This window comes from Rousettus aegyptiacus, unplaced genomic scaffold (genome assembly GCF_014176215.1).
Source record: "Rousettus aegyptiacus isolate mRouAeg1 unplaced genomic scaffold, mRouAeg1.p scaffold_m13_p_7, whole genome shotgun sequence".
In the NCBI taxonomy this organism is placed as follows: Eukaryota; Metazoa; Chordata; class Mammalia; order Chiroptera; family Pteropodidae; genus Rousettus; species Rousettus aegyptiacus.
The window spans coordinates 60,032,693-60,055,553 of NW_023416310.1; the positions used below are offsets into that span (position 1 = coordinate 60,032,693).

A 22,861-nucleotide genomic window follows, 5' to 3' on the forward strand; every position below is an offset into this window, starting at 1 on the left:
AGATGAGTCTCTGACCCAAATCATGCTAGTTAGGGCATAGTAAAGACTGTCTTTGGCGAATACTTAACACTGTCCCCTGTCATCCTTCTGGGGTGCCTCCTGGTTCTGTAGCCTCTGGAGAGCTAACAACTACATTCCCCAGGTTTCCTTGCAACCCTGGTTCTGACTGTGATCCAGGCTCCACCAATGAGACACTAAGTGGACCAGGCCGAGAGGGAGGGTAGCCAGCAGAGGGTAATGCAGTCGCTTTGCTGGTGTTGGAGTCTGCTGTGGAGGCAATCGTGGCTCAAAGGTGCTTCTGTGCATGGGAACTTTTCCTGGGAGTTCTCACCTGAACAGGCTTCTTGTAGCGATTTTTTGTTCAGTCGTGAAGGCCTTGAACTAGCCAGAGTAGTTGCTGTTGTTTGCAAGAGAACTCTTTTCACAGTATCCTTGAACTCTGGATGACATAAGATTTAATATGGATATTAATATTTAATGTGTACCCATTTCTTGATGAGCTATGACATTTTGGTCATGTTTTACCCTGTACACACACACACACACACACACACACACACACACACACACACTCTCACACATACACCCCTATACAGTCTTATTCAAAAACAGAATAACCTACGCTGTACCATTATTCTCATTTTGGAGATAAAGAAACTGAGATTGAGAAAATTTAACAAATTTCCTGGGATTCGAATAGCTGTAGACCCAGAGGCTATCGCTTTATTCTTTTTCGCACTGCCCCCTAGGTAGGCAGTCCTTTGAGACATAACATAACTGTGATGCTGAATCCTTCATATCCTTCCACCTGGCCCTCCACTCTCCTGGGATCTTTAAGTCATGCCCAGTTTTATCTTCCAAGGTCCTCAAAGCTCCATGCTCATCTGTTCCTGCACTGCAGCTGGGTCACATGAGAAGGGATGGGATGTGAGTCAGCACCTCTCAAACTTTCATATGTACGTGAAGCCTTGAAGATCTTGTTAAAACGCAAATTCCGGTTCAGGTGGGGCCCGAGACACTGCATTTCTGAGAAGTTTTCAGGCAAGCCACATACTGTGGTCTGGAGCCCACTCTTTGAGCAGCAAGGGTGGGGCAGCGTAGCATCTGTGGGGGAGGAAAAAGTTTTCCTTCACCCTTTTAGTATCCCTGGCTGGGTCTGAAGATCAAGCTGACTGAAAACAAATCAACAGGAGGAAAGCATTTATGTGAATTTCATGTGACATGGGAGTCTTCATGAGGAAGAGAAGATGCGGAGAAAGTTGGACCTGAGTACCTTTATGCTGTTTGATGACCAGGGCCATTGCGTAGAAGTGTGAGAGGTCAAAGTACAGGAGGTAAGTTTTGGAAACTTACCTAAGTTCTTCTTTGGGGTCCCTTTGCTCCTGGAGAGAAGGATGCTCTTTCCCTCCAGGTACAGGGAGGGACCCTGTCACATGAGGGTCTTATGATTATTTCAGGGGAGAAGGGTCAAGGGAAAGTCAGAGCCATCTTCCTGCATCTAGTTTCCTCAAACTCCTTCAGCTTCATGTTTTCAATGTTTCAAGGCGCCATAATCGGGGCAGCATGTCTTGAACCCCATCACTTCTCACTCTTGGTTTTAAATGTCATCTCTATCACTTACTAACAGTGTGGTCTACGGTAACTGATTTAATTGATTTAACCTCTCTGAGGCTTGCGATCCTCACCATAAATGGGGACAATAATATCAACTTCACTAGCAAATTTAAGTGAAAGCTGATGATAACATGGACTCACTTCACACTCATTTGGGTGAGAATAGGGGGTGCAGTCTCCGTGGACACAGAACATTAAAACTGCCAGCCAGATGGAGCTGTTACAATTTGTATTTGGGCCCAGATCCTTTGGATTATGACGTTAGCTCTCAGCGTCATCCAGTAAAGTGATGTTTGTGAAGTCCATCCACTCACCGTACTTTAGACTTATTTCAGACGCTCCGGAAAGCCTGTTATTTGTGGCTACTGTTTTAAATACTGCCTGGACTTCCTCCAAACAAAGAGCTAGCACCGACCGGAACAGAGAAACTGTACACTGGTTCCCGGGACCCTGTTCCCTAGGTCCGTGTGAGCACATTGTTTATCTGGAGCTTCAGAAATGGTTCCCCCATGTGCAGGTATCCAAACTCTTCTCCAATATAACTGAAAAGGACAAAGCTCATTCTACTTTTATGCTGAAGAAACACAAAGATGGGATCACATTTCCTCACACCCCAGTGAAGAAGTCAGTCTTGGGCTGGGGCCTATGGAGCCTGAAGCACTTCTAAGGTGGGGCTGACAGCCAGGGGTTCCAGTGTAAGGCAAGGCAGAATGGTGCCCACAGCCTCCCTGCCTTGTTTCCTTCCTGGAATAGCTGTTTGTTCTCACCAGTCAGCGTTGTCAGCATTTCCATTCAAGACCTCATTGTCTGTGAGGCCTTTATTTTTAAATCAGGCATAAAAATGGGCCTTGAGCTGAAACTTGGAAGCTGGGCAATTAGCATATTTGAAAGGAAGCCAACAGGGCTTTTGTTTTTCTGTGGGGCAGAAGGGACCCTGCTCTCCTAAATGACAAAAAGGATTTGTGTTGGGGCATTTTAAAAATTAGCAGTAGGCATGGGCTTGGGCTGTTTATATGGAGGTTCATGAGAGGATTGTCTCTGGGCTTCCCAGGTGGTGTCAGGACTCGAGAGGTTCTCTCCTGACCAGCAGGAATTGGAGCACTTTTTCATGAAATTTGGGAGACAAGGAACTTTGTGTTGCAAGTAGAACTGGCAGAAGTGGCCAAGTCCATGGCTGCTTTCCAGAATGCCCTTAGGGAAATGCTGGCTAGTCAACTGACAAATATGTACTGAGTGCCTTCTCGCCACAAGACACCAGTTAGTCATAGATTGGAAGCAAGGATATGTCAGTACCAGCAGAGAAGTATAAGTAGGAGGGTGGTCTGTATCTAAGAAGATGACAAATGAGGGCAGCAATTGTTCCTTGCCAGAGGGAGATCAGACACAAAATGAAATACAGAGGTTCAGACAGGGAGAGACCACAAAGAACTGGAAAAAGACTCTATGTGTGTGTGTGTGTGTGTGTGTGTGTGTCTCAGGTGGAAAGAACAATGGCTTTGGAACCATTCTCTAGCTGTGTGACTCTGACAAATTTCTTAGCCTTGGGGAAGTACCAGAAACTATAAGAGTTTTGACTAGTTTGTACCTCTACCAGCAGTATTTAAGTGTTCTGGATGTTTCATGGTCTTTTCAACACCAGACAGTCTGCTGGGGACAAAATGATATCTTATTATAGCCTATTTCCTTTATGATTAATGATATTGATCATCTTTCATATGATTATTGGTCATTTATGGTTCTTTTCTGTGTGACTGTTGCATTCCTTGTTCATTTTTCTATTGGGCTTGTCTTTTTTCTTATTGATTTGTAAAAACTTTTTATATACTGTGCGTGTTAATCCTTTATTGGTAATATATGTTGCAAATATTTACCTCTGGTTTGTGGCTTGCCTTTTCATTTTTAGTGGTGTTTTTGTTGAAGAAATATTCTCAATTTTAATGTAGTCAAATTTATCAATCTTCTCTTTTTATGGTTAGCACTTTGGGGGTTTATCTAAGAAAACTTTTTGTCGTTGTTCTGACATCATAAAGATATTCTCCTCTTAGAGTTCTACAGTTTTGCTGTTCACATTTCTATTTAATTTACCTGAAATTGATGTTTGTAATATGGTACAAGGCAAGGATCTAATTCCATATTTTTTTCTTATAGATAACTGATTGTCCCCATTTCATTTATTGAGAAGTCTGTCCTTTTCCACTGATCTATGGTGCTGTTCATTTCCCACTGGTCTATAGTGCTGCTCATTTCCAACTTACACAGGTTCATTTCTAGGTTTCTTCAGTTCCATCTGCCTATTCTTATACTAATTCTATATTGCCTTAACCACCATAGCTTTATAATATATTTTGATGCCAAGTACTCCTAGTTGCTTCTTCACAGTGTCTCAACTTGCAATATAATTTTCGATACAACAAATTTTTATAGTATTCGCCCATGTGAATATATATAAAATTCTATATTATTCATCTGAACTGATATTTATTTATATGCATATATTATATTTATGTACTTCATTTATAAACAATTGATTATCCAGTAATACACATTGAATGGTTTCGCATTTTTTCCATAGCACTGTTAGTGGAGTTATTGAATTACACGGTGTGTACATCTTCAAATTCCCCATATAGTGCAAAATTGCCCTCCAAAGTGGTGGAATCAGTTTACACTCCCACTAGCAGTGTAGGAATTTCAGTTGATCTGCATCCCTTGAAACACTTAGACTATTTTTTTTGCAAACTAAGGGTGTGCAATGTTATCTCAGAATGTTATGTTTTAATTTATATTTCCCTCTTTCCATGTAAGAACTTATTTTGGTATGTTTATCAATTTTCTGTTTATATCATTTCTGCATCTTGTTGAAAACTATGGCCTTTTCCTATAGCCTGCTGGTGAACTAAGAATGGTTTTTACATTTTTAAAGGTTTGTTGAAGAAGAAGAAAAGTGAGGAGGAGATAGAGTAAGGGATAGATATATGTGACCTGCAAAGTACAAAATATTTACTATCTGGTCATTTATAACAAAAGCTTGCTGAAACCTGCTTTCAATTGTTTGCTATCTTAGCTTCTAGTATAGTTAATTTCAGTGTAGTATAGTGTATTCTTTTTTTTCATTGTAGCATATGAGAATATTATGTGGCTCTGTTCCTGGTTATCTGGTTTGTTTGGTCTACTCATCTATCACAAAGCCAGTTAACTAGTGTTAGTCTTGATATCATACCCACCCCATCCCTATCCCATCTTTCTCTTTAAATAGCCCCTCTCAATTTAACAACCTCTGCACTTGGTCATGACCAAAGTTGATTCAACACATGAGCTGATTTTTACATTTACACATTTCAACGGCCAGTGCATACAATTTAAAGGTTTTTTTTGTTGTTGTGGTTTTTGTTTTTGTTTTTTCTTTTTCTGGCTAATTATTTTACTGCTACTCCTGACAGGAAGTGAGTATTTCCCAGCATATGGCAGGAACTTGCTAGAAGAACCACACTCATTTTGGGGGCATCTGTTGGGCTTTCTTTGCGCTTCTGCTTGCTTCCAGTGCAGGAGCTGAGCTCTTAATTAATTGCTGCATGTACTGAGTAGTATTCTGCCCTGAGAAGGACAGCGGCTTGCACTGAAGAAAGCACGGCAAGTAGTAAATCGTTATAAATAAACAACAAAATTTATTGAATATTTATTTCTTAAAATATTGTTAGGTATTTCCTGGAGATGTAGCAATTAAAGTCACATAATTATTTCAAATTCTAACATAACTTCAGCAGCAGCAATGATTCAAACTGAAACAGAGCCAATCCGACTGCAGTTGGGTGTTCTGTTTCCACAGTTCATGTTTTCAAGAGTTTAAACAGCTTTATTGAGGCACAGTTTACACACCTTTACATTCACTCATTGTAAGTGTACAATGCAATGATTTTTAGCAAATTGATGGAGGTATGTGATTGTCATCACAATCTGGTTTCAAACATTTCCACTAGCCCAAAAAGTTCTCCCATGCCCATTTGCAATTAATTAGGTTAATTTGGTAGCCATTAATCTGCTTTCCGTCTATAAATCCTTAATTTGTTCTTCTTTTAAAAACTTGGTGTGGTTACTCTAAGTTCCTTGCATTTTCATACAGATTTTTAAAAAATCAAGTTGTCAGTTCTTATAAAACTTACTAAGAGTTTGATAGGGATCGTGTTAGATTTACAGATCAATTTCCATCTTGACAATATTGAGGCTTCAGTGTCTCAGTGTGTAAACCTTATACTTCTTTTGTTAACTTTTTCCTAAGTATTTTATTATCTGTGATGCTACTGTAAATGGAATTGTTGTCTTAATTTTGTTTTTAGATTTTTCAGTGCTAACATATGAAAATACAATGGATTTTTTATATCAATCTTGTCCATCAACCTTGCTAAGTTCTTATGCATTTTATGTAGATTTTTTGGCATTTATAACATACAAAATTATGTCTTATGAAAATGAAGACAGTTTTATATATTTCCTTCCAACCTGGATGACTTTATTTTTTGTTGTTGTTTTTGCCTATGTTCCTGGCCAAAACCCCCAGTACCATGTTGCAAAGAAGTGATAAGAGTAGACATTGCTGCCTTGTACTTGATTTTTAGGGGAAAAGCATTCACTTTCTCACCAGCTGGTATGATGTTAGCAATGGGTTTTTTCCAGATGCCCTTTATCGAGTTGTGGAACACCTCTCTTCTTCCTAATGTCTTGAGAGCTTTTATCACAAATGCATATTGGATTTTGTCAAATGCTTTTCTATTGAAATGATTGTGAGGATTTTGTCCTTTATTTTATTAATGTACTGTATTATATCAATTGATTTTCAGGTGTTAAACCAGCCTTGAGTTTTAGGGGTAGATCCCACTTTGTCATGATGTTATCGTCCTTTTTTTATGTTTCAGGATTCAGTTTGCTAACATTTTGCTAAAGATTAATGTATCTATGTATATTGGGGATACTGGTCTGCAGTTTTCTTTTTTTGAGGTTTCTTTGCCTGGCTTTGCTACCAGAGTAATACTGGCCTCCCAGTATCAGTCAGGAAATATACCCTCTTCCATTTTCTAAGTTTGTGAAGGGTTGATACTATATGTTCTTTTGTTATTTGAAGCCGTCAGGTTCAGAGCTATCTTTATGGGAAGATGTAAACAAATTCAATTTCTCTACTTCTTAGAATATCCTATTCAGATTTTATTTTTGCATGAGTAAGAATTGGTAATTTTTGTCTTTCTGAGAAGTTGTCTTTTTTATCTAAGTTTTTTTTTTGGCATAAATTTGTTTATAATAGTTCTCTCATAATGCCTTTAATATCTGTAGACTAAGTAATGATGTCTTCTCATTCCTGATTTTGTAAATTTGTACCTTCTCTCTCTTTTTCTTCATCAGTCTAGATAAAGACTTCTCAATTTTATTGATCTTTCCGAAGAACTGATTTGAATTTTATTAATTTTTCTCTTTTTTTTTTTGGTTTTCTATTTCATTGATTTCTCTTCTAGTCTTCATTACTTTCATCTACTTGTTTTGTATTTAGATTGGCCTTCATTTTCTATTTTCTTATTGTGGAATATTAGGTTATTGATTAGATTATTGGGAGCTTTCTTTGTATATTTATATATTTATAATTTTTAAATTTATAATTTATATTTTATACATAAATATAAATTTATATATATTTATAGTTAAATATCCATTTAAGCACTGCTTTATCTGAATCCTACATATTTTTATATGTTGTGTTTTTATTTATGCTCAGCTTAACATATTTTCTAATTCCCCCGTGACATCTTCTTTAACTTACAGGTTATTTAGATGTGTGTTATTTAATTTCCAAACATTATGAGATTTCTCAGATTTCTTTTGTTGATTTCTTATTTAACCCCATTGTAGTCAGAGAATACTTTGTTTAATTAATCTGTTTAAATACACTAGGTCTTGTTTTATGGCCTAACATATGGGCTTTCCTAGGAAATGTTACATAGAAACTTGAAAAGAATGTATATCTGCAGTCAGAGTGTTCTGTGTTATGTCAAAGTGAATTAGTTGGTAGTGTTGTTCCACTCTTCTATATCCTTGTTGATTTTGTATCTAGTTTTTCTATCAAGTTTATTGAGGGGGGTATCGAAATATTCAGTTGCTATTGTGGAATTGTTTAGTTCGATTTCAATTATGTCTGTTTTTGCTTCGTGTATTTTGAAGCTCTGTTTTTCAATATGTATACACTTGTAATTGTTTTACTTCCTGATGTGTTGATCCTTTATCACTGTAAAATATTACTTCATATCTCTAATAATAGTTCTTTCATGTCAGTCTGTTTTGTCTGATATTAGTTTCAGCACTTGAGCTCCCTTATGAACACTATTTTGAATATTTTTTTCCATCATTTTATCTTCAATCTCTTTGTGTCTTTGAATCTATGTCTTTTATCTCTTGTGGACATCATATAGGTAGATGTTAGTTTTTAATCTAGTATGATGAGTATGATGATTTCTGCCTTTTGATTAGAGTGTTAGATGTGGCAGAGGTTTTGCTTAAGTAATTGGAGCCAATAAGGGTTGTTCTGTACTGATAAAACTGTGAGCGATCGAGAGCACATTCAAATTTCAGACCACTTTTATTTTATTTATTTATTTTATTTTTATTTTTTAATTAGAGTTGACATTCAATACTATTTTATGTTAGTTTCAGGTATATAGCATAATGGTTAGCCATTTATATAATTTATGAAGCAACTAAACCCCTCCCCCCATTAATCTAGTACCCGCCTGGCACTATACATAGTTATTACAATGTTATTGACTGTATTCCCTATGCTGTACTCCACATCCTTGTGACAATTTTGTAACTGCCAATTTGTACTTCTTAATCCCTTCATCTTTTTCACCCAGACTCCCAAACCCCTTGCTCTCCGGCAATCACCATTTGTTCTCTTTATCTATGAGTCTGTTTCTGTTTTGCTTGTTTATTTTGTTTTGTTTTGTTTTGTTTTTAGATTGCACATATAAATGAAATCATATGGTATTTGTCCTTCTCCTTCTGACTTATTCTATTTAGCATAATACCCTTTAAGTCCATCTATGTCATTGCAAATAGCAAGATTTCATTTTTTTTATAGCTAAGTAATATTTCATTGTATATATGTACTACTTCTTTATCCAATCATCTATAAGTGCTTAGATTGCTTCCTTGTCTTTGCTATTTGTAAATAAGTGCTGTGGCGAACATAAGTTTGTGTGTATCTTTTCAAATTACTCTTTTTCTTTGGATGAATACCAAGAAGTGGAATTGCTGGGTCATATAGTAGTTCTATTTTTAATTTTTCAAGGAACCTCCAAACTGTTTTCCATAGTGGCTACACCAATTTGCCATCCCACCAGCAGTGAAGAGGTTCCTTTTTCTCCACATCTTTGCCAAAACTTGTTGTTTGTTGTCTTTTTGATAATGACCATCCAACAGGTGTGAGGTGATATCTCATTGTGGTTTTAATTTGCATTTGTCTGATCATTAATGATGCTGAGCATCTTTTCATACATTTATTGGCCGTCTGTATTTCCTCTTTGGAAAAATGCCTATTCAGGTCCTCTGCCCATTTTTTAATAGCATTATTTGGTTTTTTTGGTGTTCAGTATATGAGTTCTTTATAAATCTTGAATATTAACTCCTTATCAGATATATCATTGGCAAATATCTTCTTCCATGCAGTAGGTTGTCTTTTTGTTTTGTTGACAGTTTCCTTTACTATGCAAAAATATTTTAGTTTGATGTATTCCCGTTTCTTTATTTCTTTTGTTTCTCTTGCCAGATGTGATGTATCAGAAAAAAAATATTACTAAGAGCAATATCAGTTTTGTTTTTTCGTGTGTGCAAAAAAAACACTTTTATTAGTTAATTACCCCAGGTGTACCTCTGTTAGATAGAGACCCCTTTTACTCTATCTACCGCCCCTCTCCCCGCTTCCCCTTACCTTCTGGTAACTGCTAGTCTATTGTCCATGCCCATGAGTCTCTGCTTATTTGTTCTGTTCATTTGTCGCTTTCAGGTTTATATCCCACATATAAGTGATATCATGTGGTTTTCAACCTTTTCTGTCTGGCTTATTTCACTTAGCATGATTATTTCACGGTCCACCCACGTTGTTGCAAATGGCAGTATTTCATCTCTTCTTATGGCTGAGTTATATTCCATTGTATATATGTACCACAGCTTCTTTAGCCAATTATGTATTGTAGGACACTTCGGTTGTTTCCATGTCCTGGCCACTGTGAATAACGCTACTATGAACATTCATGTGCAAATATCTTTTCAGATATGGGTTTTCAAGTTTTTGGGGTAAATACCCAGTAGAGATTGCTGGATCATATGGTAGATCAATTCTTAGTTTTTTTAGGAAGCTCCATACTGTTTTTTATAGTGGCTGTACCAATTTGCAGTCCCATCAGCAGTGTATGAGGGTTCCTTTTTCTCCACATCCTCTCCAACACTTGTTATTACTTGTCCTGTTGATAACAGTTATTCTAACAGGTGTGAGATGGTATCTCATTACGATTTGGATTTGCATTTCTCTAATAGGTAGCAACGATGAACATCTTTTCATATGTTTGCTGTATGTCTTCTAGGGGAAAGTATAGTATGGACATTTTAATGATGTTAATTCTTCCTATCTGTGAGCACTGTATATGTTTCCATTTATTTGTATCTTCTTCAATTTCTTTCCTCAGCGACTTATAAGTGTCAGAGTACAGGTCATTTACCTCCTTAGGTAAATTATTCCTAGGTATTTTTTTTATGCAATTGTAAATGGGATTGTTTTCTTAATTTCTCTTTCTGATAGTTCATTATTGGCATATAAAAATGCACCAATTTCTGAATATTAATTTTGTATCCTGCTACTTTACTGAATTTATTTATCAGTTACAACGGGTTTTTGGTGGAAACTTTAGAGTTCTCTCTATATAGCATCGTTTCATCTGCAAATAATGACAGTTTTACTTCTTCTTTTTCAATTCAAATGCCTTTTATTTCTTTGTCTAGTCTGATAGCTGTAGCTAGGACTTCGGATGTTGAATAAAAGTGGTGGAAGTGGACATCTTTGTCTTGTTCCTGAGCTTAAGAAAAACTCTTTTAGTATTTCCCTGTTGAATATGTTATCTGTGAGTTTGTCAAAGTTGGCCTTTATTTTGTTGAGGTATGTTTCATCTATTTCCACTTTGCTGAGAGTTTTTATCATAAATGGATGCTGGATTTTGTCAAACACTTTTCTGTATACATTAATATGATTATATGATTTTTATCTTTCAATTTGTTAATGTGATTAATTGATTTTCAGATATTGAGCCAGTCTTGCATCCCAGAAATAAACTTAACTCGATCATGGTGTATGATCTTTTTAATCCTTGCTGAATTTGGTATGCTAATATTTTGTTGAGAATTTTTGCATCTATGTTCGTCAGGGATATCAGCCTATAATTTTTTGTGTGTGTATAATGTCTTTGTCTGGTTTTGAAATTAGGGTAACTGTGGCCTTGTAAACTGAGCTTGGGAGCCTTCCCTCCTTTTGAATTTTTTGGAATAGTTTGAGAACAGTAGGTATTAATTCTTCTTTGAATGTTTGGTAAAATTTACCTGTGAAGCCAACCAGCCCAGGACATTTGTTTGTTGGGAGTTTTTTTAATTAATGACTCGATTTCGATTTGGATTTTCTGTTTCTTCTTGACTAGGAAGAAAAAAGTCTTGGAAAACTGTATGTTTCTAGAGATGTGTTTATTTCTTCCAGATTGTCCAATTTGCTGGTATATAATTGCTCATAGTATTTTCTTATAATCTTTTATATTTCTATAGAGTCAGTTGTCACTTCTTTCATTTCTGATTTTATTTATTTGGTTCTCTTTTTCTCTTGATGAGTCTGGCTAAAAGTTTATTACTTTTGTTTATCTTTCCAAAGAACCAGCTCTTGTTTTCATTGATCTTTTTTATTGTTTTTTTAGACTTTATTTCACTTAATTCCATTGACTTTCATTATTTTCTTCTACTCATTTTGGATTTTGTTTGCTGTTCTTTTTCATTCTTTTAGATGTAAGCTTAGATTGGTTATATGAGATTTTGCTTGCTTCTTGAGGTAGACCTGTATTGCTATGAATTTTCCTCTTAGGACTGCTTTTCCTGTGTCACATAAATTTTGGGTCATTGTGTTTGCATTTTTATTTGTCTCTAGGTATCTTTTGACTTCTGTCTTGATCTCGTTATTAACCCATTCATTGTTTAGTGGCAGGTTATTTAGCCTCCATTGTATATTTTTGAATTTTTTTCTTGTAATTGATTCCTAGTTTTGTTGTGGTCAGAGAATTGATATGATTTCAATCTTTTTAAATTTATTGAGACTTGTTTTGTGGTTTAACATGCAGCCTATCTTGGAATATGTTCCATGTGAACTTGAGAATAATGTATATTTTGCCATTTTGGGGTGAAATACTCTAAAAATATCAATTAAATCCATCTGGTCTAGGGTGTAACTTAAGGCCACTGTTTCTTTATTATTTTCTGTCTAGAAGATTTGTTCATTGGTGGCAATGGGGTGTTAAAGTTCCCTACTATGACTATATTAATGCCAATCTCTCCCTTTATGTCAGTCAACATTTGCTTTACATATATTGGTGCTCCTATGTGGGTGCATATATGTTTCCTAGGGTTATATTCTCTTGTTGAATTGCTCCTGTTATCTTTATGTAATGTCCTTCTTTGTCTCTTATAGCCTTTGTTTTAGAGTCTATTTTGTCTGATATAAGTATTGCTATCCCAGCTTTTAAATTTTTCATTCGCATAAAATATCTTTTTCCATCTCTTTACTTTCAGTCTGCATGTATCTTTTGATTTGAAATGGGTCTCTTGTAGACAGTAGATGTATCTCTTGTTTTCTTATCCATTCGGCTACCCTATGCATTTTGATTGGAACATTTAATTCATATACATTTTAAGTGATTATTGATTGGGACATAGTTATTGCTATTTTATTATTCATATTTATGTTTGTTTGTTTGTTTTTAACTTTCTTTTCTTCTTCTTAAAGAAGCCCCTTCAACATTTTTTGTAATATTATTGGTTTGGTGGTGATGAATTCCTTTAGCTTTTTCATGACTGGGGAGCTCTTTATTTCTCCTTCAGTTTTAATAGCTTTGTTGGGTTGAGTAGTCTTGACTGTAGGTCCTTGCTTTTCATCACTTTGACTATTTTGTGCCAGTCCCTTCCAGCCTGAAACATTTCTGTTGAAACATTTCTGTTGAAGAATCAACTGACAGTATTATGGGAGTACCTTGTAAGTAACTAGCTGCCTTTCTCTTGCTGCTTTTAGGATTCTCTCTTTGTTTTTAACCTTTGCCATTTTTATTATGATGTGTCCTGGTGTGGGTCTGTTAGGGTTCATCATGTTTGGGACTCTCTGTACTTCCTGAACTTGTATGTCTATTTCCTTCACCAGGTTAGAGAAGTTTTTATTCATTATTTCTTCAAAAAGGTATTCAATCCCTTGCTTTCTCTCTTTTCTTTCTGTTACCCCTATGATGCAAATATGGTTACACTTGATCCTGTCCCAGAGGTCTCTTAAACTATCCTCATTTTAAAACATTCTTTTTTCTTTTGGTTGTTTTGATTAGGTGCTTTTTCTACCTTGTCTTCCAAATAACTGATTCGATCCTCTGCTTCATCTAATCTACTGTTGATTTCTTCTAGTATATTCTTCATTTCAGTCATCGTTTTCTTCATTTCTGTCTAGTTCTTTTTAAAGATTTCTATGTCTTTTTTTATGCTTACTATCTCTTTGTAGACATTCTCACTGAGATCGTCTATTCTTCCCCTAAGTTCATTGAACATCCTTATAACCAGTGTTTTGAACTCTATATCTGGTAGGTTGTTTGTCTTTATTTCATTTACTTCTTTATCTGGAGTTTTCTCCTGTTTTTTCATTTGGGACATGTTTCTTTATTTTCTCACTTTGGCTGACTCTTTGTGTTCATTTCTGTGTTTTATTTAGATCTGCCATGTCTCTCAGTCTTAGCCTCATGGCCTTCTGTAGTAGGTGTCCTGTGTAGCCCAGTAGCTCAGTCTCCCTGATCATCCATGCCAGGTGCTCCAAGAGCATCTCTTGGTGGGCTGTGGGAGTCCTCCTGTTCTAGTTGACTCTTGATTGCTGTTGGCACATCGGTGAGTGGGATTGTCCCTCATGCTGACTGGCTGTGAGGATTGGCCACACTCACAGGGTATGAGCTGCTGTGTGGGGGCTGATCCCATGGAGTAGCATTTGCCCCCACGGGGCTTGTGTACCTGTTGAGACCACCCTTTGGGTGTGCCGCTTGTGGGGCTAATTAGATAGTGCTCTTTCAAAATCTAATGCTAGTCTCCTGGGCATGCTGGTTTTGGATCCCCTTGAAAGAGGCTTCCATGCAGGTCAAGTTCAGCTACTCCTTGTGACCACCCAGGGCTACCTGATAGGAGCTACAAAGCTACCCATGGTTGCTCACTGACTGTGCTGGACATGGAGGCATGTAGGAGAGATTATGCTATGAATTGAGGCCAGCTGCCACTAGTACCAGGCCTGGGAAAACTCAGTGTAAGGCCCAGGATGCCCTAAGGTGCCAATGCTGAGCCTGTGGCCACTCGCAAGAGTCTCAGATCACACTGAAGCTAGCCACTGCCCATCTCAGGCCCAAAGACCCCTGAGGTTTGTTCAAGAAATACTGTAGCTCAGGCCAGGACTGGTTGCCAATTATCAAATGTGTCTCTTGAGGTGCAGCAGCGGAGGCCTGTTTATTGCTCTGAAGGAACCTGCTGCTGAGAGCACCGGGGGCGGGGGGGGGGGGGGTGCTGGTTGCCCAGTAACAAAATGGTCATGAGCAATTGCAAGTTGAGCGGAGCTGAGTCTCAGCGTGTCATGGGGTGGGGCGAGCCAATCTCACTGGCCAACGTAGATTCAGATTTGGCCGTGAGTGGGGAAGTGTCAACACAAGCAAGATGGTGCCCGCTTGCAGGCTGCACTGGAGGAGGGCTTAACAAAGGGACATGGCAGCTATCCCTCCAGCTCTTGCCATGAAGCCACATGGCACAGTCTTTTCCTGTATGTCTCTGGCACCTCCTGAGCTGCTGCCCCTCCGCCAGAGCCCAGGGTGAGTGTCTGCGGGCCCATTAAGGGATGTCTCAGCTCGATGGTCAGAATCTCCACTTTTTTTCACAGCCAGATTTGTAAGGACTCTTCTTTGCCACAGTGGAACCCTGGGCTGAAGAGCCCCTCGCTCCTCCCAGGGGCTGAGATATCCCTCCAGCTGCTCAATCATGTGGGTGTGGGACCAGCCTGTTACACATCTTCACCCCTCCTGCTGGTCTTCACGTGATCTCTTGATATCCTCAGTTATAGTAGTTCTGTTCGGCTAGTCATCATATTGTTCTCTAGGTTGACTGTTCCATAATTTAGTTGCAATTTTAATGAGGTCATGAGAGCAGGAGTGCATCGTTTACCTACCCCACCATCTTTTTTGCATTCCCTCTGTGTCTTGTGTATAACCTCATGGTTGACCAGGAGTGTGTGGATAGCTTGGGCTGCCTCCAGTTTCTGCTGTCAGCCAGGAATATGCTTGCCTCAAACACGAATGCAATCTCAGGCTAATAGAGCCGCCCACCACCAAGATTGTCATTTCTAGACTATGCAAATGGATGTAGGTGTCATCTACTTCTCCAAATCAAGCAAGACCCTTGATCACACTGTAAAGCTGCTAGCTCTCATGGCCTGCCCTGGCAGAACATTTTCCTCCTCTGACCTGGGGAAGGTGGATGGAAGCAGACCCAGGCAAGAATGTCAGACTCCCTCTATTCTTAGGAGTTTTTTCACGCATAAATGTTTCTTAGATTTTAGTATGCCTTCGGTCAATTTCCAGTGCTCTGAATTAGTTGTTTTTGTCAAATTCACCCATCTTTATAATTGCTTTTTGAGAAGAGAATTTGTTGACCTTCTAACTGGCCATAGCCAGAAATCCCACTAATAAGGCCAGGTGCATTGGAACTTATTTCCTTCAGGGCACCAGGAAGTTTCCATATGGGACATTGCCTGTCAAATCCTGAAGGCTGCTCTTACCTCATTTATTACAGAGCAGAGTTGTGCAATACTGGTTTATCTGTCAACCTAATCTAACTCAAGTTTTACAGCATTCTCACAGTAGGAGATAAAAGTTATGTCATTTTTCAACTGGCATAACTGTGTCTTTAAAAGATGACCAACAAAAGCACTTGAATGCTTAGTGCTGTTTCACTTACATTAACTGTGAGTTGGGTATTATTCAAACCACATTTTGTAGTTGGGAATATAATCTACCAGGAGTCATCAGCTCTAGGATCTGAAGCTAGTTAGTCAAGCATCAGAGCCTAGTTTTTATATACTACATTCTGTGACATTTTGACAGCCCTTGAAAGTTACAGGCCTGGAACTGACTAATCAATAGGACGATGGTGAGTTGTAACCTATATCAACATTGAAGATGGGAACAGAGAGACAGTGTTTATGTCCAGATTGGACATAGAAAGTATAACTGCCTTGATATAACTAATTATTCCCTAAATATGCTTAACTGGAGTCATTTATGACAGACTTTAAGAATATCCAGCCCCCCAAGTAGCCCACACTGAGTGTGATGACAGGGCTTGGGGAGGGCAGCCTCTCTTACGCACAACAACTCCCACCCATGGGTGGGCTGGGCATCACCCATGGGTGGAGTAGGAAACCCTACTCTTCTCAATGAGTCATACTAATAAATTGAGGGCCATCTAATTTCCTCATTTTCAAGATGAGGAAACTGAGGTTTAGAAAAGTGACTCTTCCATACGAAACTTGAAGGCCACTTCAAACATGACATCTTCCCTGAAGTCTTCCTTGTTAGGACACTAACAAGGCAGTCTTTACTGTCTTCCTGTCTCAGAATTCCTTTAGTGTAACCCTAATACTTCTTTCAGAGAACCCTGTTCTGGCTGGCTGAGTGGCTTGATTCTCATGGGGTATGTTAGAGCCACAGCACAGATTGGAGCCCCAAATGCCCTACACACTGGGGTGAAAGGCAATGTGACAGCCTGTCCTATTTCTGGGAAAACATTGCAAACATGGGCCTTCTAATAGTAGCACTCATATATAATTATTTCTCTCTCCTTCTTGTTTTCTTTCCTTCTCTTTCTGCAGCTCTCGGAAATATAGAGACAATTAAGATTGTGGGATAATATAAAATCTTCCACAAATGGAGCCCCATCTCTTATGGCATTGGAGTGAGAATTTTTCCTTTCCTAGCCCTTCTCCTCCTCACGCTCTCTCCAAGTAGAGAATGGGGAGGTAAATATATCATGAGCATTCATTCCTACTCTAATATCAGGGGTCCTAGGAATAAGATAGCACAAGAATCTGTTAGGCAAAATTCACTAAAGAACAGGGATTTGTACCAAGTTGTCCAGTTACTTATCATTAAGTTGCGATGCTAATGCTACCTTAATTCATGCCTTCCTTTTTTTTCCTTCATGTATTTCTTAACCTAATGTGATGATGTGTGGGGGTGGAGAAGTGCTTTTTTAAAATACAGAACCTCATTTTGTATGCTCTACACCCTTTGCCAAACTAGAAAAAGTTCTCCAATAATTATTTACAATATCACAAAATTAATAATGAGTCTATGCATATGTAAGGTTGAAAAGGGCTCATTCACCATTTGTACTATTTTATGTACTAAGGGGACAGTGAAGTTGATTCTATTGTTGTAGGCTGTAACTGTAGTTTGCAGCTTACTTTTTGCATCATCATGGACTGCCTGATGCATAGATTAAAAATGAACTCTGCTCCACCTCTTGTTGGTGCACACCACCTTGGTTGACCTTCACGCTGTACAACACTCATGGGCAGGATGTGGGCCCCTTTTCCACACTGTGCACAATTTAAGAAGACATTGAAAAGTTCACTGACAAAACCATTTCTACCTACTCTCTGCCTTTGCCCTTCCTCATTCTCTTGCAGGTATGGTAACTCCAAGCCCAAAGGTTACTTTCTCATTACTAAGAACACTTCCGTGCCCAGAGGAAGCTCCCAGAGTTTCCTAATGTCCCAAATCTTCTCTTGCTATCTTTTCACATCCTTATTTCCATCTCTCCAGCCCTAGCAAAACCACCAAATATACAGAATCTAGCCATGGGAGAACTTCTACCCCAAAACCATTTTCTTCAAAAAATTGCTTCTAAAAGTTAACAGTACTTATTGAACTTCTAGTAAGCAGGCCACTGCCTGGGTTATTCTAGGAGCATAAGGTCTCTGAACAATTCAAGGATGAACAGTAACCACAGCCTAAACTGAGCTGAGAAAACAATGACCATGTCTATGCCTTTTACATGGCTTTAGCTCGACGTTAAGATAGCTTCTTCATTATTTAATGAATTATATGGACAGACATCCAGAAGAGCCAAAGGTGACCCAGTACTGTCTGTTCTCCTAGAGCACCTATAGTAGTATGACTTCTGATGTTCTTAGGGAGAAAACAACACTGTATAAAATATAGTGTTGAATGTATCTGTTACCAGTTTTCTCCAAGGCAATTATTCTTAGACACAAGACCAGAGAGTCCAAAATATTTGGACCACCTCAGCCTAGGCATCCACTCTTTTGAGAAGGTTCATTGCAACAGTGTGAGAAAGACTGGATGGAATCAAAGCCACATGATTAAAGTGGGATAGGTACTGGGAGGAGGTTCAGGCCATCAGGCAGAACATGACATTCAAAGGGTAGAAAAACACATAACCGTCAGTGAGGTAGCCCAGGCAATCAGTCTTTGTCCTTTGCTGCTGCTCTGCTGGTGGCAGCAGCAGAGGTTGTGTGGAGGAGGGAGGTCGTCTAACACAAGTGAATGAATATAATTTAACAGCTAGAGAGAGCGTGTTTGCATTAGGAAAGCCAGTGGGCAAGTGTCTACAGCTGTCCAGGGGCTTCTGTTGAATCTGGAGCACAAGTGGAGGAACACATTTCAGGAAATTATGAGGCGTGCAGCACATGGTCATGGCAAAGTGAGCAACGAGAGAGACTTAATCCTAAGCGTTGTGGTTGTCTGGCTGAGTTCTTGCTAAAGGCAGTGACCTTCAGGCAGTGTTCTAAGGCCGTCTGACGTAGCTTGGTCCTGAGGAGTAGAGACAATTGGAGCTGAAGGAAGATTGATAGACAGGCCCAAACAAGCCTCAGTCCCACATCACAGTGCTCTGACCTCCTGTATCCTGACGTAACTGTCATGGTTCACATGGCTGAGAGAAAGAAGGTCCAGAAGGAAGAAGGGCTGGTCACAGGGGCCCAAGTTAAATGGATGGAAACAGATTGGGCAAAATCACGGTTACCTAAAATGAAGTCTGAGTGGCAGGGGTCAGTACTGAGGAGTCATTGCAGAGAAGAGACTTAAAGTGAAACGTTGTGGCATAAAAAGTTTCTGGACCAGAGACTCCTTGGGTGCAGTAGACACTGTTACAGACCGAGAATAGCAAGGAAAGTATGTGTTTGCCCAGGTGACATCAGGACGTGGTGGGTTAAGGGATTACAAAGCATCTGTCTTAGGACGCAAAATAGGGTTGAGTTTTAATTTTTATTCTCTATCCAATCTGAAAATCTCCATTTTTTAATTGGACTACTTAGGCAATATATATGTAATGTGATTATTGATACGAATGGGTTTGAATACACTATCTTGCTATATGTTTTATGTTTATCCCGTCTGGTTCTTGTTCTCATTTTGGGCCTCCTTTTGAATCTATTGAGTATTTTTTTATACTTTCATTTTATCTTCTTTGTTGGTTTACTAGCTATAGCTCCTTATTGAGTTTTTATGGTGGTTTCTTTATGATTTAGCCTGTGACAGTCCACTTTCAAGTGATAGTGCACCACTTTGTGTGCAGTACGAGAGATTTAACACAATGCGCTGCTTCTATTTCTCCCCTTCCCGTCTTTGTGCTATTTGTGTCATACATTTTATTTCTACATAAGTTAAAAAGTCCAAAATATATTATTAATGTTACTGCTTTAAACAGTCAATCATCTGTCACATTTACCCATATAGTTATCATTTCCAACACTCTTCATTCCTTTATTTGGATCCAGATTTCCATCTGGTATCATTTTCCTTCTGCCCAACAGATGGACTTTACCATTTCTTGCAGTGCAGGTTTACTGGCCATGAATTTTATCAGCTTCTGTATGTCTGGAAAAGGCTTTATTTCAACCTTTTTTGGTCTGTAAATATATTTTTTAAATATAAAATTCCAAAATGACAATTTTACCTTGAGATATTTGTTCCACTGTCTTCTAGCTTCCCTTGTTTCAAACAAGATATCTATTTCTGTTATTTTTGCTTTTCTGCACACAGTATGTCCTTTTTTATTCATGGTGGCTTTTAAAATTACTTATCCATGTTTGAAAGTAATTTTATATGTTATGTCTTTGTGTAGTTTTCATTGTGTTTTGTGTGCTTGGATTTTGTGGAATATCTTAGATTTGTGTGTTTATAGTTTTTATCAAATTTCGAAACATTTTGGCATTGTTTTCTTTCTGTCCCCTGCTCTCTCTGGGACTCCAATTACGTGTATATTATGTATCTTTAAGTTGTCCCAGAGTTCACTGATACTCTTTTTATTTCTTTTCCAGTCTTTGCTCTCTCTCTGTTTCATTTCATAGCAATTGAATAACTGCTATTGCTATGTCTTCAAGTTTACTAATCTTTCCTTCTGTAATGTCTTTTCTTCTTTAACACCATCCAGTGTATTTTTTATTTCAGAAACTCATGTTTTCATTTCTAGAAGTTTGATTTGGGTCTTTTTTATGTCTCTCATGTTTCTGTCATGTTCATTCTTTATTCTAGGTTCTCAAGCATATAGAATATAGTCATAATAACTGTTTTAATGCTTTTGAGTACTAATTCTGTCATTTGTGTTATTTCTGGGTAGGTTTCATATTCCTATAAATGTACCTGAACTTTGTTTTTGGATGCAGTTAAGTTACTTGGAAATAGTTCAATCATTTCAGGTCTTACTTTTAAGCTTTGCTAGGTGAGACTAGAGCAGTGTGTAGTCTAGTGATAATATTGTCCCACTACTGAGAAAAACTCTTCTGAGTTCTTTACCCAATACTTCATGAATTGTGAAATTTTCCACTTTGGATGGTGGAAATAGAAACTTGGCCTTGTGCGAGCCTAGAGAATTGTTCCTTCTATTTTAGGGGGGTGGCCTTTTCCTTGGTTTTAGGTAGTTTCTTCCCATGCATATAATGGAAGACTTGAGGGGGACCTTTTGCAAATTTCAAGAGCTGTCTTTGTGTGGAGCTCCCTGGTCTTCAGTGATCTTCCCTGAGGGCTCAGTCACCATAGCTTCCTTGGAATATTGTTTCCATATACTATGGAGTTCCACATGGCCTCCCCTCCCTGTGCTACAACCTGGACACTCTGCAAACAGTAAATTGGAGAAATTTTTGTTAGTTTTCCCCTTTAAGGGATCACTGACCCTCATTGCTTGATGTCAAGTATCTTGAAAACATGTTTTCTTCAGTGTTTTAGTTGTTTTGAGTGGGAGGATAAATCCAGTCCTTATTACTCTGTCTTGGACAGAAGCTGAAGTTCATTTGTGTTTCTGAATGTTTCTACCCATGAGGGTTGGTGTTTTGGGTGAGAAGTAGATAAGACATCTTTGAACCTCAGTGATGAATAGGGTTAGGGAACATTACCAGGCCTGGAAACCTGTTTTCTGGTTTATTTCTCACCTTGATGATCTGCCTGATTCTCTAGGCCCAGACCAACTTGCTTGATCTTGCTCGGCTCTTGCTCTATATCTTGCTTTAGGCTCTGGTAACCCAAATTCTTTAGCCTCTTTCTTATCCTTCTGGAGAGCAAAAAATCCCTTGATAAACCCAGTTTTTAACTCCCAACCAACAATATATAGTATATCCACTGACTTGACTTTCTTTTTCTTTCTTTCTTTCTTTCTTTCTTTCTTTCTTTCTTTCTTTCTTTCTTTCTTTCTTTCTTTCTTTCTTTCTTTCTTTCTTTCTGCAGGCATTTATAGAGTACCTATTGTATACCAGACACTCTGCTGGGCATTGGATGATAATTGTCAGCAAAAGTAGACATTGTCCCTGCTTGCATGGAATTATTTTAAATATTTGCTGACCACAATAGTCGAGAAACATTGAAACTTACACATTTGGCCATATCTAATTCTAGATATAACCACAGTGGTTACAGTACATAAGCATTACACTTCCTTTTCCTATTAGTTAGTACCCTCTGTTGGAATGAGACCATGAACATATAAGTTAACTTTAAAGCCTGCTCAAAGCTATGTCATTTCCTGTGTGTATCAGCTATCTAATTTTACTCAGAGGTCCTGAACAAGAAAATGGGTTTCCTTTTCCTTGTCTGGTTCCACATCTTGTTTTGTTTTTTTTTAATTCCCACTAAGCTTAAATTTTACCACTCAGATTTTTTAAAGCATGGATTCGCCAATGCTGTAACTTAAAAGGCCATTATGTAGTCATTTACTTGAACCAATAAGTAACTCAGCTGACACCAGACATTTCTTGGTGTCATCCCTCCAGTAAGCTTGTGATCCCTAGGACAAAGAGTCTGATTCCTAGTTTTTTGTTTTTGTTTTTTTTTCATTCTTTTATCCTGAACACTCATTGCCATCTCCCAGCTACACCCCTCCCCACAAAACACATCTATAAATTGGATAGGAACATTGATACCTACTCCTCCCATTACCTATTGGGTGATGTCCCTCTGAGTATCACTCCTGGCCTGTTGCCCTATCCCTTACTCACTCCTCCACAGTTGCTTTATTTGGGGGTAACAACCAATGGTCCATGTCCTCCACTGGGAGAGTCCAATATACTAATAGCTCAAAGCACTTAGATGTTAATCTTTCTACCCTCTTTGCCCCAGACCAGGTACAATCTTGCAAGGGTTTGCTTGCAAGCCCTGCTTTCCCTCAAAGGGGCCTTCCATTATCAGGGGACAGGAAGGCATATGTGAAAGAGGGATGGAGAGTGTGTTAGTAAGCCAGTATGGGTTGCTCACCTACACCGCATACTCCGACCTTCCCTTTATTGTAACAATAAATGGTTTGACTGCCTGACTCCTGCACTGGGTCTACACTCAAAACAGGGAAGAAATCATCTCTCCTAGAGCACTGCCCGTGGTGAGCAGGTGATAAAGGGCAG

The 22,861-nt window shown here is 38.4% G+C and overlaps 1 long non-coding RNA gene across 2 annotated transcripts in view; it reads left to right on the forward strand.

Moving 5' to 3' along the window:
• The first annotated feature begins 840 nt into the window (after window positions 1–840).
• LOC118605394 overlaps window positions 841–22,861 on the forward strand; it is an 84,963-nt gene continuing 62,942 nt past the window's right edge. Inside the window, exon 1 of one of the 2 annotated variants that reach the window (XR_004952116.1) lies at window positions 841–1,334. This is a non-coding gene — a long non-coding RNA (uncharacterized LOC118605394). The remainder of the gene's footprint in view (window positions 1,335–22,861) is intronic. The other variant, XR_004952115.1, reaches the window with a different exon arrangement.